The following is a 19,086-nucleotide window of genomic DNA, read 5'->3' as shown; positions in this document are numbered from 1 at the left end:
CCCTCTATAATTGGAGCACACCCTCCGGTCCCCCTTTTTGAACAGGGGGACCACCACCCCAGTCTGCTAATCCAGGGGAACTGCCCCCGATGTCCATGCGACATTGCAGAGTCGCGTCAACCAACACAACCCTACAACATCCAGAGCCTTAAGGAACTCCGGGCGGATCTCATCCACCCCCGGGGCCTTGCCACCGAGGAGCTTTTTAACCACCTCGGCGACCTCGCCCCCAGAGATTGGAGAGCCCAACCCAGAGTCCCCAGGCTCCGCTTCCTCAGTGGAAGGCATGTTGGTGGGATTGAGGAGGTCTTCGAAGTACTCTGCCCACCGGCCCACAACGTCCCGAGTAGAGGTCAGCAGCACACCATCCCCACTATAAACAGTGTTGGTGCTGCACCGCTTCCCCCCCCTGAGACGCCGGATGGTGGACCAGAATCGCCTCGAAGCCGTACGGAAGTCTTTCTCCATAGCCTCTCCAAACTCCTCCCACGCCCGAGTTTTTGCCTCAGCAACCGCCCGAGCCGCATGCCGCTTCGCCCGCCGGTACCCATCAGCTGCTTCCGGAGTCCCACAGGCCAAAAAGGCCCGATAGGACTCCTTCTTCAGCCTGACGGCATCCCTCACCGAAGGTGTCCACCAGCGGGTTCGAGGGTTGCCGCCGCGACAGGCACCGACAACCTTGCGGCCACAGCTCCGATCGGCCGCCTTGACAATGGAGGCACGGAACACGGTCCACTCAGACTCCATGTCCCCCACCTCCCCCGGGACGTGTTCGAAGTTTTGCCGGAGATGGGAGTTAAAGCTCCGTCTCACAGGGGATTCCGCCAGACGTTCCCAGCAGACCCTCACAACACGTTTGGGCCTGCCAGGTCTGACCGGCTTTCGCCCCCACCACCGGAGCCAACTCACCACCAGGTAGTGGTCAGTGGACAGCTCCGCACCTCTCTTCACCCGAGTGTCCAAGACATACGGCCGCAGATCCGATGAAACGACGACAAAGTCGATCATCGAACTGCGGCCTAGGGTGTCCTGGTGCCAAGTGCACATATGGACACCCTTATGCCTGAACATGGTGTTCGTTATGGACAATCCATGGTGAGCACAGAAGTCCAGCAACAGAACACCGCTCGAGTTCAGGTCGGGCGGGCCGTTCCTCCCAACCACGCCCCTCCAGGTCTCACTGTCATTGCCCACGTGAGCGTTGAAGTCCCCCAGCAGAACAAGGGAGTCCCCAGGAGGAGCACTCTCCAGTACCCCCTCTAAGGACTCCAAAAAGGGTGGGTAATCTGAACTGTCGTTCGGCCCGTAAGCACAAACGACAGTCAGAACCCGTCCCCCCACCCGTAGGCGGAGGGATGCTACCCTCTCGTTCACCGGGGTAAACCCCAACGTACAGGCGCCGAGATGGGGAGCAACAAGTATGCCCACTCCTGCCCGACGCCTCTCACCTTGGGCAACTCCAGAGTGGAAGTATGTCCAGCCCCTCTCAAGGAGACTGGTTCCAGAACCAGAGCCGTGTGTCGAGGTGAGACCGACTATTTCTAGCCGGAACCTCTCGACCTCACGCACTAGCTCCGGCTCCTTCCCCACCAGAGAGGTGACATTCCACGTCCCAAGAGCCAGTTTCTGCAACCGAGGATCGGACCGCCAGGGTCCCCTCCCTCTGCTGCCACCCATCCCACACTGCACCCGACCCCTTTGGCCCCTCCCACGGGTGGTGGGCCCATGGGAGGGGGGGCCCATGTTTCCTCTTCGGGCTGAGCCCGGCCGGGCTCCATGGGTAAAAGCCCGGCCACCAGACGCTCGCCATCGTGCCCCCCCTCCAGGCCTGGCTCCAGAGTGGGGCCCCGGTGACCCGCGTCCGGGCGAGGGAACACCAAGTCCAAGGTTTTCCTTCATCATTGGGGTCGTAAGAATAAGAATAGCAAATATATTTTGAATTTAACTGAAGATATAACCTAATACAATATATAATGTACAATAAAGTACAATGACTTAAATCTTATTGTATAGACTAGGTCATCAAATCAGTCTCTCAACTATGTTGCCTGTAGGGATTTTTAATGTCCAGCAGGTGTCAGTATTCAGTGACACAGTATCGACACAGTATCAATACAGTTTTGCTATGGGTCGAAACGCTACATGACACCTCATTTACCCATCACTAATACATACAAACTAAAATTTAGCCTAAAAGTAAAGTGGTTTTAATCCCCTATAAATTATATTCAAACCCATAATGAGAGTGTGTAGAGTTTGGTTAAACAAGCACAATTTATAGAAGTTGTGCAAAATACAAAACCACTGAATAGTGCCACTAGGATCTGGGTATGATTAAGAAACAAATACCACAATGTCCTGGGTTGTGTTTTTCCCCTCTCCTGTCAACATACATCTTTCTATATTTTTCATTTTCTTAGATACTGTCCTACCAGTCAGACGTGAGTGTCTAGAGCAGCACCAATCCACATATCAACATATTACAGCCCTGCAGGTGCTCAATTCGGGATACAACAGACAAGATTTTTTTAAAATCCATTCACTGTTTTGTGATAAGCTCATGCTCATTGATATTGTGATAGCACTGCAGGCTGCACAGACAACTTATGAACTCACGTTGTTTTCAAAAATCCATTAACAACACATTGCAAACAGATTGCTACCTTGAAAAAAATCCATCACAACTATGTAATATATTTTTTTCCTGACAGCAAGTCACTGAGGAATTAGATTTTTTTATGGTTTTCTTCAGATTTTACACAAACAATCATACTTACATTCCTACTGCTTGTTAAGATAAAGAAACAACTTGCAACAGAAAGGCATCTTGTCTTAACTATCCAACACATTCCTTTACTTATGTCTTTGCTAAATTGTCAGCATTTTACAAATGAATAAATGTTCAGCTGAAGTCTATCCACTTCTTGCATTAATTTTGTCAGTATAAATTGTATAACTATTTACAATTATTTTTAATTATTAACAGCAGGGAAAGGAAAACAGAAGTGCCTTTAGTGTCAGTTTTTATATTTACCAAGTCTCAATAGACAATTAGTAGTACCACATACAATATTAACTTGTTTCAAAAATGTCTGACAAAAAATAAAGCAAAGTAAGTTCTGAAAAAAAAATCTGTATTTAAAATAAATTCTGCCAGAGTTAAGTGTTAATACTGCATGAATGTATATATAGAACTTTTTAATTTATTTTGATGCAGTATCAAAGTGTGACATTATTTAAACTTTTATATGATGAGTTGAATCAAACCACTGATGTGGTTCTCTACAGTATATATACAGTACAGACCAAAAGTTTGGACACACCTTCTCATTGAATTCAATGAGAAAGTGTGTCCAAACTTTTGGTCTGTATTGAGTACAGACCAAAAGTTTGGACACACAGTTGTGTCCAAACTTTTGGTCTGTACTGTATATACAGACAGATCTCATCCAGAGGATTCAAAAGCTGCTCAGAAGACAAAATATAGAGATGACATGGAATAAACAGTCTTTCACCTATGACTGAGGTAAAAACATACATTTTATATTTCTTTTAAGTGTTTTTCATTTTATTAATGTTCATGTCCTGATAAGTGATCTGTCTGGGACTTTACCCATCTCTAACAGCATAATGTTGCTAGACAATGAGTGCCACACCCACCCACCCCAACCCTATATGTATATTATATTTGTTTATCAAACTCTACAGTTCTCAGAGTGGCTCATGTTTAACACTTAGTCAAAGTCTGCTTAAACATTTTCCAAGGTGGCACTGATGTCTGTTGATAAATAGCAAAGAGAGGAGGTCTTGGTTTTTAGTCACCCTGTAAATATTGTGCGTGTTAACAGGAATAATCAATCAGCTGTACTCCATAAATCAATTGGAACTTGGTGGGGCTGACTATGCCACGTATACTGCTGCATCAGCCTACAAAGACTCAACTAGAGTATTGTAAAGAAATGATATAATTATTCAGCAGACGAAGGGGAAATCAATTTCCAGCAGAACCTCAACAAAGCACATTGTCGAGGAGGGCAGAAGTTTGCCTGCCAAGCTCCGTTGGTTAAATCTGTCCCCTGAGTTGTAGCCAATGTGTCTGTGTATGGTTGGCCCTGCCTGTCCAAGTGTCAGAATGCTGCTCACGGCAGAAGCTAATCACAACACCTGTTTAGGAGAGATTACAGCAGGATCCGCCAGAGTACTAAAAGGCCTTTGCGTTATTAAACCTGAAGTGACTGTCCAGGCTGTGACAGCCAAATGCACACGGGGATATAAGCAGCCAAAGAAGAATAGATTGCATGTCCAAAATAAGATGTGTGTGGGCGTGTGCGTGGGTGTGTAGGGGTGCACATGTGTGTGTGTGCAACCTGAGCTATTTGGACAATAATAACTATTTGACTTATGGAGCTTCAAAGAGAAAGAGATGTTAATGTTATTTCACCCCTCAACATGGGAAATAAATGACAAAGCCAGACATACTCTTCCGTCACTTTTTCTCTCTCCCCACCAGTGAATGAATTTAAAACAGCTCAAGAAGTGAGCAGGACCTTGCATCCTCCTCCCTCTGGCAGCCTTCATTGGCAAATCAAAGAATTGTCAGTTTGATATTTATAGATGAAGCTCCTGTGAGTGAAAAAAGAGAACCCACTCGTTCTTTCAAATCCTCTCCCAACACAATGATGGTGACTCTGTTGGACTTCAGAAACCTTAGGCCTGTTGTAAAAATGGCAGTATGCTGTGAGTCAGCCCCTCCTGGCTGGCTACCTCAGCATCTGTTGGTGGGCTGTGGAGAACAGGCCAAGTGCCGCAGGTACACTTTGACAACAGGACAGTCTACCAGGGTTAGGGTCAGGGTCAGGACACTTGTGTGGTGTCACTGGATTTAAAAAGATCTGAGTGGTGGAAAAACACCATGAGGTTGGAAGATGAAGGTGATCCTTTGTACCGTTGTTCTACCTGACTATAAAGAAGATGCAACAGTGGCTTACCTTATTTTTGATTAAAATTCATGTCTTGCGAAAGTGTTCATACCCTGTGCAAATTTTTAACATTTTGTTACAAAATATTTAACTATTACCGTAACCAATAACTTCAGTTCTTACTGGGATTTGAGGCAGGTGGAACTGTCATGATTTATTTTTTTCTTTACAAGAAAACCATTGAAAACACTGGCAGACAAGTCAAATGCTTCCAGGCCATGTCTCTGCTTTGGAGGCCTAGAGTCAATAAATGATTGTCCACTCTTCTTTCCAAAAAGCTTAAAGTCAGTCAATTTTATGACTTTAATACAGATTCTCCATTGGGGTTTAAAGCTGGACTTTAAATAACTTTAAAAGACATAAATATGCTGCCATTTAAACCCTTTCATTTTAGCTGTGTTTATGTTTCGGGTCATTGTCCTACTGGGAGGAGAACCTCCGGCATGGCCGCAAATCTTTTGCAGCCTCTAACAAGTTTTGCTCTGAGTGTAGTTTCATCCATCTTCCCATAAACTCTGATCAACTTCCCTGCAGCAGAAACACCATAGAGAATGAAGAACGCTACACACGGCATTTTGCATGATGCCAAAACGTTCAATTTTGGTCTAAAATAATAAAGCATCTTCCTGCAGATGTTTGCTGTGTTCTCTGCATGGTCTGTGTGAAACTTTAAATGAGATTACCTCTAACCTTCTATTAACTTATACACTCAAACAGATATTGTTTTAACAACTTAATGCTGCTGTAAAGGTCTTCACAAATTTATCCATAACCTGTCAACTGTATTCCTGGGTCTTGAGGCTGTTTATTCATTAATGTTCATTAATGTTCTTGAGGCCTTCACAGAACAGTTGTGTCTATGTAGAAATGAGGTAACATCATGGAGTGCAAGCGATGAATCATCTTCCTTTTAATGCACAGATTAATTGTTTTGGTCTAATCCACAGGTCTCAAACTCCAGTCCTCAAGGGCCGCTGTCCTGCAGTTTCTAGATGTGCCACAGGTACAAAACACTGGAATGAAATGGCTTAATTACCTCCTCCTTGTGTAGATCAGTTCTCCAGCACCTTGCTAATGACTTAATTATTTTATTCAGGTGTGGAGCAGCAGAGGCACATCTAAAAGTTGCAGGACAGCGGCCCTTGAGGACTGGAGTTTGCCTTGCTCTAATCAATGAAATCCCAAGGAACAACAATAATATTTGCAACTTTAAGATGTTAAATTGTTAAAAGGTTTAAAGTAAAAAAAACAAACACTTTATTAGGGAACTGTACTAGCATATACATTTTTGAGTTGTTAACAGCTAAAACATGTTTGCAAAACCCACAAATAAAACATAAGGGACAATAAGAAGCATCCAAAGGGCATTTTGTTTAGATGTAAGGAGGATTCTGGGAGGAGCTCTCTAAAGTAAAGAAGGGGTTTAGAGATTTATGTAGGGATTGTTTGGGGGGGGGGGAAAGAAGGTAGCAAAAACTACCACTAATTCAGCAGAGGAGAGAAAAATGGTTGCTGAAGGCGATTCATTCATTATATATAAGCCTTACTCAGGTCTGTGTAAGCCCTTTTATACCAAAAATACTCCCACAACAGTACTGTGCACACGCTTTAGCTTTCTTTAACACAAACACATTGACAAAAGAGAAAAGAAATCTTGTTACTACAGTTTTTTAAAAGCCAACAACAGGCTAAAACATGCAAAGCTATTCTCATCTTGCATGTGTCGACTGTTATCCCCAGGTGAGTCCACTTCCTCTAGCTTCATACCACCGCTGGCCAGCCTTTACTCCCAACTCCCTTCTTTTTCCAATTGAATGGCTTTTTTTATCACCTTTGTTCACATGACAGTCACTAGCCACTGTTACCATGGCAAATCAATGGTCAGTCTACAGATGGGAGCACATTCCTTTCTTCCTCACACAAACATACACTGATCAAACACACACTGGTCAGGGACTTTCTTCTGCTTCCCACTCTAACATTACACTTCACTGGTGATGGACAGTTGATTGAGGTAAAGGTACACTGCATGAGTAAGTATGTACATATACACTGTATATATTCATTCAGTTGCTGTATATATATATATATATATATCTGTGCAGGAATGTGTAGCTAGCCAAAGCAGCAAAGATCAAAAAAGTAAATCTATTTCCTTTGCTAATTAAAAGCAGACAGTGCTCCCCTAGGAAAGGAGAGCACACTAAATGCTGGGGCATTGTGTGTTAGTTGTGATGATAACCACAATTACATAAACTATTCTTCCACATACACCCCCACACATATGCACACGCAAATTACTTTTGGCAATGTGTGTATTTTTTTATTTTTTTTGTGCATCTTTAGTAGTTGTACGCGTGTTGGCGTGTGCGTGTACTTATGGATGTATGCAGTAAGCTGTTAAGTGTCCACAGAGGGAGTTAGAGCAGCTACATGGCAGATGCTTTAAGCCAGTGGCTATTAGACAGCAGAGCAGAGATAATAGGCTGTGGCTGCCATTACCTACTATGCCCTATTAGCCAGTACCCGACCTGGAGATAAACACACAGGCGCACAAACGAGGCGAATCTGCACTCGCGAGCATGCATTTTTAGGTTCATTTCTGTGGGTGTGAAGAAATGCGCTTAGCCGGGCGGCACGTTCGCCTGGATGGATAGATTAGAGAAGCGGGAATAGAGAAGGACTAATTTACCAAGCCTCCTATTAGGGAGGCAGATCTTTTTACATATTTGGAAGAGGAAACGGAGATGTGAAAAAGGCAAGACTGAGGAGAATATGGGGGAAACGAGGAAGTGCTATGTTGAGAGAAGTGCTTTAGAGTCCATGTTAGTAAGAAGATGAGCTTAGAGTAAACAAGGATGGGAGGAGGAGGAAGACAGGAAGAACAAATCGAAAGACAAAGGGAAGAAGCTAAGCAAGAAGAAGTCTCCATGTTCAAAGCTCACAAGATTCAAGTCTGACTGGAATCAACATTTTCTCATCAAACTATTTAGAGTTTCTGTAACTTTGGAATATGATGCTAATTGTTACATTCTTACACTGTAAAACATTTGAGGCACATTTAGCTGTGTCTACTATCTTCTATGCCGTAAGTCAAATAAATTTAGGATGTTTTAGATTTTGAACCTAAATGTGAGTTTGTGAAAGATAAGCTTACAGTAGTAAGTTGTGTTTACGAGTGAGCAGTTTTGTTTAAGTTTATGGAGCGGTTGGTTTGCTCTGCCTCTCCCTTCCATGTTTAGGTACATAACCAGTCTCACACATATTTCTCCTGTTTACATAGCATAACAATGGTGCTTAGAAAATTATGATGTGGAAAATACCAACATGGAAACTGGCCATCATTGTTACAAACTCAAAGCTTTTTTGAGTACAGTTCAGTGCAAGTGTTTGAAGCAGGTGTAGCATTAACCAAATATTTTCCATCATTGACTGGTTTTTTAAAAGGTGACAGAAACATGTGAAGGTCATCTGTCATTTTAACCGGTTACACACACCGACCGCTTGGTGCAGATGCACAGACATTTTCAACTTTTTAAATAAAGGGAATTAAATCACATTACTATCAGTTGCTTTTCTGTATTTTTTTAAATTAAAGCAACTGATAAGACAGAAGTGTTAACCCTAGCTTAACGGCATGAGATTAAGCTGACATCTCTTTGTCTGCATGCATGTGCTGAGTGTGAATATGACACACATCAAATGCCAGTTCTCTGCATCCATCTGTCAGTTCATCCACTCCTCTTTCCATCCGTCTTTCCTTCACCAGTCGGTTGATGCTGAAGCTCAGCATGCAGCCAAAGAGACTGCTACTGCTTATGTAGGGAAGTGTGCAAATCCTCTTAGGTATATAGTGCAGGAGGAAGAACAGTGAAGTGAGTCCATATTGGGGGATTAGTGATGACAACAATGGTGATTATGTTGATAAGGCAAAGTTCTCTTCTCCATCCCTCCTTTTCTCCATCCTTCCTCTACATTCCTCCCTCTTTCTGCTCAACTCGCAGAAGTTTGAGCCACTGGGAGATCATTAGCAGAGGATGAAACCCCAGATCTTACTGTCCACGCACACACACACACACACACCCACCACCCACGCCAGCACGCCCGCACACACACATGCATGCACGCACGCATACATACAAAACACTCAGGGAAAGCACACAAAAGACTCACGTGTATGCAGACCTCACACAAAAATAAGAAATGGGGGCATATGGAGAGCACTTAAAATTCAGAATACACAGTGAAGGAGTGTCATAGGAGTGTTCTGTTATAGTGCGTGTGCATAAATGTGTGTGTTTGCAGTTGTGGGGTGGAACCCCCAACACAGTCTGCTGAGACAGAGAATAGAAAGGGGATTGATTGAGCACTATTTCATTTTTCAGAAAACAAAAAACTATCTGAATGCAGGGGGGAAAAAACCCTTTACTTCAGCAGACTTGACAGACGTGCGTGTGTGTGTGCATGTAAACTGAGAAGCCGCCCACACATCAAAGGCTCATTCAGCGACTCAGAGCAAACCTTTCCTCTCCTACGTCCTCTCAGGCACACAAATAAAAAAAAAAGTTGGATTCAGACTCGCATAACTTATATTCTTCTTATCCTCTCAACGCAAATTCATCAACTCACACCCTGTGCAGGCATGCAGTGCTGCAGTCAGACAAGCAGTCACATGCACACAACCATAGCCAGTCTTTCCATCAGGGGTATGTTGAATAATTCAGTCTTCGGGAAGTACACAAGACTGTTAGAAGTGTATTCAGCAGTGGCCTGAGGGCCGGCCTCTGCTCTAAAAGCATGATGTCACTGCCAACCTCCTTCTTGTGTCTGTCTGCTACCTTTCAGTTCATGTTCTTCCACCTTCAAAACCTTAGCTAGACTTTACACATAAAGTGCCATGTGATCCTAACAGTGTGATATTATTGACTAATACATATATATAGAAGTAAACATACACACACAATTATATATATATATATATATATATATATATATATATATTCTAGTTCTATGTTCTAGTTTTGTTAGATCTTAAAGCCTTTTGGTAATTAGGAAAAATCAGGATATTTGATTTGTGGTTCACCATTAGAATTGTTTGCCTTCTCAACAAACAGAACCTTTGAATTACATGTCAACCAGGTCATGTCAGGTCCTGTTCATATGGTGTCCCTCAGGGTTCTATCTTAGTATTTAAATTTAAAATCTTTTGCTGCATTTCTTCAGAAAGAACAAAGCGATAAAGAACCAAATACCACCAAAATAATTCTGGTATGATTCAGATTTTAAAGTATGATGTATGTGATATGAGCAAAAAAAAGAAGTCATACATATCATATCAATCACTGTATAAATAAGCTGTAATAAATAGAAATGAATTGAATCAAATGTTAATTACACCAATCAGATCAGTCTGAGAATCCAGAGTTTTCTCTTTGTACAGCTCGTTTGTTCCCTCATGTCTTTCTCCTTCCTCCCTCTCTCCCTTTTGTTTCCTCAGGTTTGCCAGCTGTTCCGCTAATACAACGAAGCATCTTGCAGATGTAGGTCACTCTCTCAATTAAGGCAATTAGCAGCAGCCGGGTAAATTCAGACTGAGCTGCTCTCATTAAAGCAACAGGAGCTAAAGGTCTGCATCGCATGGCACTTAACACTCCACTTGGCACCTGCATCTGTGCCTTTGCTGAGTGCCAGTCTGCTGGTATTCACCTCCACATGCACAAAGAGCTGGCCTGTGTAAGAAGAACTGAGCCAAACTGTTCAAACTACAACACTGTTCAAGCTGGAGTCGCTTTTCTTTAAAGGCAGTGTCACGGATCATTTAAACAGGATGAAAAATACATCATCACAGTCCTGATGTAAAATATCTTGATCATTTCTGGTCTAACCAGACAAAAAAAAAGAAAAAACCTTTAACAGCATCACAGCTCCAGAGAGGTAATGCTTACAACTTTAGGAACAAGGCTGGCTTTTGAGGTCAGAAATCTTACCGCCTTCATGTCCAATGACAATCTGCTGGCTGATACACAGGAAACCCATTATTGAGATTATAGTGGTATCTCTTCAAACTGAATTGCAACTATCAGATAACATTTGACTTGATTGTTCCCCTTTTCCAGACAAGACAGACAGAGACAAGCTCAGAAAAAGAGAGCAAGTGTACTAAACTAGCAAAATGTCAATAGCTCTTAAAATAATCAACACAGAACCTTCAGGATTTGTGATGAGTGCATCTGCAGTGTGCTGTTATTTGTCCCACAAAATTTAAGGATGTGTCAGGCCTGTAGCACTGCTGGCCATTATTAAGCAGCCTTTGTGATGCTGGGCTCTCTCCGGCTGCTTTGATTCAAGTGTTGTGCTATCCGGCCTCATACCAATAACAGCTGATTAGTGCAGGTCTGAAGAGCAATGTTCTGGGATGCATCAACATCAGCTAGCCTTGCAACACCTCTGGCCATCATTAAAGCACTGCAGCGCAGTAGGTCATTTTGTTCCATATTGTTCATTTTATTCACACACAATCACACACTGTTGGGACACAAACAATAATTGTTTCAGTTTTTTTTTTTTTGCTAATGATTAACTACTTCTTCCAAGCATCCATCCATCCATCCATCCATTTTCTGTTCACCCTTTGTCCCTAATGGGGTCGGGAGGGTTGCTGGTGCCTATCTCCAGCTACGTTCCAGGCGAGAGGCGGGGTACACCCTGACAGGTCGCCAGTCTGTCGCAGGGCAACACAGAGACATACAGGACAAACAACCATACACACGCACACCTAGGGAGAATTTAAAGAGACCAATTAACCTGACAGTCATGTTTTTGGACTGTGGGAGGAAGCCGGAGTACCCGGAGAGAACCCACGCATGCACAGGGAGAACATGCAAACTCCATGCAGAAAGACCCCAGCCGGGAATCGAACCCAGGACCTTCTTGCTGCAAGGCAACAGTGCTACCAACTGCGCCACTGTGCAGTGCATGTTTCTTCCAAGCATGTTTGTTTTAAATAGTATCCATTTCAACTGCACCAGCTAGTTTCCATCACTATGATTAAATTTAGGAATACTCAACTGTTATTCTGCTATGAAAAAATGTCCTTGCTTCTACTTACCTTTCATTTTCAAAAACCTGGCCTTGAACAGTTCTGGTCCGTCTGTATTTCCCCGTCCCCACCCTGACTCTTTTCAGTCTTTTCAATGTGCAGAAGAAGAGCACCTGTTGCTTGTTGTGTCAATGGAGCTCAGTACTGCCCCCTGTCAGTGAAGCACTTTCTGCCTCACCCTGAGCATTTTCACTGCATATTCAGAAAGACTAAATACCGTACGTTACACATATTCATTAAATACATCAAATAGACTGTCAACATATGTAGAAAATGTGTAATTAAACAAGTAGATTGGTCATATAAAGAGAGACAGCAATGGGCATGGTCAATTGCTTGCTTCATTCACTTGTGTGATACCGCGCTCCCAGAGGTGAGCCACAGCACTGCACTGCCTTATCCCGGTCTTCTTTCATGTATTTCATCAGGCATTGTGTAAATAAATCAATTTTGACCATAAAAATGTTGAAATTAGCAATAATAAAAGAACAATTTATAGAAAATTCAAGTGGACGAATTGATTTTCTCCTGTTGCAAGTGTTCTCCCTTTCCAAAACCGCATCGTCTCAGGGTTAAATGACTGCAGGTCTGCTGCAAGTGGACATTTAAGATTTTTATTTTAGTGTGTCATTACAGCACCGTCCTAATCATTTGGACATGTTATGGTTAGCACAGGGATGGGTTAAGTCAAACTCAGTATGTAGAGAATAAATGAGAAAGTATTTTTAATAAACAGTTCTTATCTGTCACATTTAAATTCAGTCATCTTCTTAGACCTTGTAATCCAAAAAAACAACTATAGTTTTTCTAATATGACCTGACAAATGCATGATTTGCAAACACATATATTCTGTATAATATCTGAAAACGGTGCAATGTTTTCTGATTGTTTGTTGACCATTAAATGAAAAAGATCGCAACTCAAAAATACTGAACATATGTTAGTATTAAATGTTGTGCATGTAAGATAAAATAATCTTAGATCTGCTGTTTGGCAGTGACAAGCTGCTGCGGTATCTTTACACTATTAATCATCTTCCCCATGACTAACCCTGATGGTGTCATACAAGCACAGCCTAAGACAGGCAGTCTCATTAGACCACACACACTCACGAAAAACACAGTTTTTTCCTTCTAAAACCTCCATATTGTACAACCTCATTTTCGCTTCTCTCTTTATCCTTTTTTATTTTATTTCTCATTCTCTGAAAACGCCTCAACCTCAACTGTAACCATATATAGTTCAATTATTCTGCAAACCCTCTCAATCTTCTTTTTCCCTCCCCTTTTCTCTTCACTTTTTGTTCCTTTCAAACATCTAATACCACTCTGATCAACTGTGTTCCTCCATTTGTCCCTTTCTCTCACTTTCGCTCGCTCTTTGCTTCCCTAGTGTGTTGTCCCTCTCCTCCTCCTCTTACTCCCCCTCCTGTCTCCAGCTCCATCTCTTCCTCCGCTGTTATTGCCTCCATCATGCTCTCTCTTTCTCTTTCTCTCTGATCTGCTCTGAGAGGGTTATTTATACAGCAACAACCCACGCAGAGTGGAGAGGAGCACAGCAGAGCAGTGAAGGCAGTTTGACTTGCCAAAACGGGCATCACCTCAGAAACACAACAAAAATTCCTCTTTACTTGGTCCATCCTTCATTTCTGCATCTACATCTTTCCTCAGGTTTGCCGTTTATTCTTGTTTGCAGAGGCTACATGTGCAAAAGCATTTAGTATTTCAAAAGTTCGTAAAGGATCACACATGCATTAAATGATGACAGAAAATAAAAACAGGAAAGAGATTTAACAAGAACTTAAATGTTTACACAACTCAATGAGAAAAAGCATATGTTCCTACAAAAGACACACATTTGTGTTTTTCTTTTTAATTTTCACAACCAATAGACATTTATTTCAACGTTAACTTTGTTGTTATTTGTTTCTCGGTTATTAATTTCTTATTTTATTCATTGAAACTGAATATTGTACAAAGTAAGATACAGCTTTATATTTATATAAAAATATGACTCAAAGATTTTTGGAGTAATTATTAGAAAATATACTTGGACTGGCCACCTGTCCAGGCTGACTCCGCCTCTCACCAGCTGACCGCTGGGGCTTCCCTCGCCACCTCACTAAGGATAAGAATGTAAAATAATGGATGGATGTTTCTGTTTGTGTAAGGATGACAACTGGCACCGTAGCACAGCTAAAAGCAGCAGGAAGCCCAAAAAGTAGCAGCTTAAAAACTGCTACTTGTCATGTTCTGTGTTTTCTGTGTGTTGGTTTTGAGTTTCCTGTGTCTCTGAGTCTCCGTGTTGTCCTGTTCTCCCCTTGATCATTCCCAGGTGTGTCTCGTTCTGTGATTACCCTCTGTGTATTTAATGCCACCTGTGTGTCTGCGTCTTTGTCGGGTCCTCGTCTAATGTGCGTTCTGTCCTCCGTGTCATCCAGTCGTTTTAACGGTTGCTACCGGCGTCGAGCCCTGGCTTCCGCTCGGCCGTGCTGCCCGTTTGCTGGACTGTGTCTTCATCATTAAAATCTATTATTCATTCTTACCTGGGTCTGCTGTGTCTGCCTCACCTCAACACCCGCAACTCATGACACTACTGTTGTAAATTTGTGGAATTTATCTGTGATCCATCTATTGATTCTTGCCATGCGAGTATAATTTTAGAAAGAAAGAATTATTAGTTTCTTTCACATTTTTGTTTCTAGTACATCACTTTAATACTACCCTATTACTAGCAAGTCATATGGTACAGCAATAAGTCACAATTGTAAGAAGAACTCAGCTATGAAACTAAATAAGCATATTTTCACTATTACAACTTGCCTCTCTTATATCCTTACATGGACAGCCCCCCCCCACAAATATATACCATATATATGATTGTATACATATAATTGTACACATATATACTGTCGCACACACGTGTGTTGTGTCCAACATGTATGCATGTGTGTGTGAGATGTGGCATAAAATTACCATATATTGTGATGGGTAGTGATAACGATTTATATACCACAATATAATTTGTATAAAACTTAATATAAATGAAAAAAATCACATACTAATTGAGTGAAATCTCGCTATATTTATATATGTTATATACATTCTGTATATATGTAATCAGTCAAACTGATAGAACATAGAAAGTAATCCAGTGACTTAATAACTGACGATTGTCATATTGTCATAACCAGTCATATTTTTTTGTACGCAAGAACTTTGTCTTTGTATAAAGCAGAGCTCTTTTCTACTGCTGCTGGTTAAAAAACAGTGGCTTCTAAGATACTTCCCTCCTGCAATTTTATCGCTTCAGTGGCATTGTCAAGCAGATATAAAAAAATAATCTCTTTTCTTCTTTTTAATGCAAAGTCTCTTCCGAGGTGACACTTCCAGTGGGAGGCATTGAAAAGATAATTTGCTGTTCTACACAAGTAAACTGAATTTTCTTGAACTGGCATGGCAAACAGATCGCTGCTCAACACTGTCTAAAATGTATGTGCAAAGATTCATTTTTCTGGATAATAGAGGTGTGTAGCTCATGAAACCCTCTTTTATAAATCATCAGTGTCTTTATAACCTCTTTCTGGCATTGTCCCTGTAAAACCTACAGCACTTCAGTCAACCTCTTGGCCCCTCTTTCATTCATATGTGACAACGCCGACAGGTATTTTAGCTCCTCCATCTGAAACAGATGCTCCGCTCTTATCTGAAGAAAGCCAGCCACCGCATCTGTGAAAAATCCACAACCTCTGATTTAGAGGTGCTAACCCTTTATCCCAGATTCTTCACACTCAGTAGTAAAAAGCTCAATTGCACACAAGAGATCACAGACTGATGAAACCAAAGGGACAGTACCATCTGTGATTAGGAAGGAGGATCAGGAGCCAGACTTTTTCCCACTTCGAAGCTCTAGCTCCTCATAAGAAGTCCAGAAAAGGACAGCAGACAGTAAATGAAAGCAAAGATGTACCAATAAATATCAGACATAAGAAACAAACTTTTCCATTAATCAGTTAATGGGCAAATTGAATTATGATACATCGGTTTTTCTCATTATTTTGGGTTTGAAAAATGTATCAGAATTTCATGTATTTATATATGGATCTCATACAAAACTCTGAGGACAGAACTGATGGTAAAGGATCACCAAGTCAGCAAAAACACTGAAACAGAGAGACCTAAGATAGCTAAATATGAACTATACTTAATATCTAGTTAAACATGTTCGGTTTGACACAAATGCATGAATCCTGCGATCTATTGCCATCACCAAACTTTGTCCTCTTTGCAATGCTTTTCTACCCGTTTCAGTGGTCCCTTGTTTTGGGAGATTAGTCCGTTCCTCTGGGCTACTGTTTGTCTGGTTGTTGAATGCTCTCCTCAATAGCTTGGTCGTATCTTACTGTGACTGAATTAGAACTGCTGTGTGTCCTCTTTCTAAGTTTAATTTATGTCGTATTCTTGAGGCTGCTCTCTGTTTTATTTGCAAAGTCTGCCTTTTCTATTATTTTTGCTAATAATGGATTTGATTCTTCTGATATTACCTCTCTGCTTTTGGAAATGAAGTGTATTCTGAGCACTTATCCCTTTCTGAAGTCATAATTTTACTCCTGCCCTCTTGAGGTATGCTGTTGATGTCCCCATAAGTCACAGGTGTGAAACTCCAGTCCTCAAGGGCAGCTGTCCTGCAGTTTCTAGATGTGCCACAGGTACAAAACACTGGAATGAAATGGCTTAATTACCTCCTCCTTGTGTAGATCAGTTATCCAGCGCCTTGCTAATGACCTAATTATTCTATTCAGGTGTGGTGCAGCAGAGGCACATCTAAAAGTTGCAGGACACCGACCCTTGAGGCCTGGAGTTTGACACCCCTGCCATAAGTGCTTCAGGGGTTTTATTTCAAATTCTCCCAGATCTACTGTTTGATGTTTCCCCAATACAACTTATTATTACGTAGTAACTCAGTGGTTTCTTTCTTCTTCAGAACTTTCCAGATCAAGTCCTGCTCTCCCTAATTTTTGTGCAATGGTTTCAATTAACCATTGCACAAATTTTGATTAATTGGTAAACTTCACAGGTTTATTTTATTACCAGTCAACAGCGCTACAGTATTCATTTTAGGTACACCTCTAAATATGAACCAACTAAAAGTAAATTCTCCTGAAAATGGTGTGAAGGGAAATAAATGCTGAGATGAAATAGGGGTTCTACTGTAATTTCTTCATTTAAAACTCTTAACTCTATCAAAACATTTTTTTTTTTTTGTGTGTGTGTATGTGTTGAAGTTCCTAAAAAGAAAAAAAAAACAAAGTTGATCTAAATGGACATTGTCAGGTCAGAAAAATAGGAAACTAAAATCAGCCAGAAAAAGCCAGTTTGGTGCATCTCTGTCTCTAACATACCAGCTTCGATCTCAACAACCAAACAATGTCTTCTACAGAAGATTGATATTCTACACTGTGTATATACCATGAATGTTCCTTTCTATTGCTTCCTATTTGCCCAGAAGGTAACAAAATAAAAACAATTACAGTTGAGCCATATACTGTACTAACCAAACCTCAGTCCAAAAATAGCAGCTGATCCCCCTCACAGAGACTCCAACTGTTACAATTGCTACACATGAAATCTCCCTAAAACAACATGAAAGACTTTCACTTATTAATTATATTTGAGAAGACAATGTCTCCAGTGGCTGCAGCGGCCCAACTGACACATCTGGGTGTGTTTGGTATGCAATTATTAGAGCTGTCCAAACATTTGACGATTAACTGATTGCATGACTTGAAAATAAGAAAATGAACCCAAGACTGAGCAGATATATACTTTCCATCCACCTAATTAGGGACAACCAGTTATTTTTCACCAACTGGTTCATCTAAACTTGAAAGTAGCTAATCAGTGAGATAAACCTCTGCAAAGTAACAGGAAAAGGATAGAATGCCAAACGGCTTTCTATACAAAGGATATATCCATAAGATCCTGAACAGGATTTCTAGTCCTGAGCGAGAAACAATGATCCTTCACTGAGCAGGAATGTGCACATGATATTCCTAACTACACTGGAGGCTGCAGGCTAAATAAAATGTCACGGGAGAACAAATTCTGAGTAAGGGCTGTGCTGTTTGCTTGGACGGAATTGCTGCACATACAGAACCAGGCTCTCCAAGGCATATAATTGGCCATCACAGCTGCATGTAGCTCTATGTTAACAAATGTCTTCATCTGCTTTTGTTTTGCTACCTTCTTCTCTGCTTGCTTTTATTTCTGTCTGCTCCTTAACTCCGGTTTTCTCTGTGTCAGGGCCGGTTGGCGTGTTTTCCCTCTGAGGGGGAGAGAAACTTCTTAACATGGAGGAAGGGGAGTGGAACTGACACATACACGGCATGCCTCTGACACAAGCTTCACTCAAACCTTCCTTCTCTCCACCTTTTCTTTGTCTGTTTCCCACTCACACCTTCTCCTCTGCTTCACTCGGTGCCCCTCTCCCAACTGAAAGCATGACACATATGGAGCGCCAGTGCCTTGAGGCATCCACTGCTTCTCTTTGTAGATGTCGGTGGATGTCCATAAAATGGTTAAAAAAACATGATAAATCATCTATTTGTATAAATAGAGAAATAGAAATGTATTTCTATCATGCAAAAGGGTGAAACAGATTATCCACCGAACCATGAAGGAAATATTATATATGTGTGTACATGTTGTACAAAACTGTAATAGTTTAGCAGTAATTGGGCCTTTTTGTAGCTGTCATAACTTAGCAGTGTTACTGTTTGCCCCTGACAGATTTTTTTGGTCACATTTATATGTTACAGATCATCACAAAAAATTTCAATTAGACAAAGATGACCTGAAATACAAACTGTCAGGATCTTGGGTTTTGGATTTTGTTTATTTCTGTGTTCCTTAAAAACACAGCTGATCTAATCAAAGAAAATGAACTGTTTTACTTTAGTTCACACTGATAAAAACATTCTGTTCTATCTACTTAAGGCAACTATTTGC

At 41.4% G+C, this 19,086-nt stretch overlaps 1 protein-coding gene across 1 annotated transcript in view; it reads right to left on the bottom strand.

Moving 5' to 3' along the window:
* grin2ab (glutamate receptor, ionotropic, N-methyl D-aspartate 2A, b) overlaps positions 1 to 19,086 on the bottom strand; it is a 152,647-nt gene that overhangs the window by 71,206 nt on the left and 62,355 nt on the right. The gene's annotated exons all lie outside the window — the stretch shown is intronic.

Source organism: Xiphophorus hellerii, chromosome 5, assembly GCF_003331165.1.
Source record: "Xiphophorus hellerii strain 12219 chromosome 5, Xiphophorus_hellerii-4.1, whole genome shotgun sequence".
NCBI lineage: Eukaryota > Metazoa > Chordata > Actinopteri > Cyprinodontiformes > Poeciliidae > Xiphophorus > Xiphophorus hellerii.
Note: the sequence above shows the minus strand (reverse complement) of the source record. Positions and strands in the feature narration are given on the sequence as shown.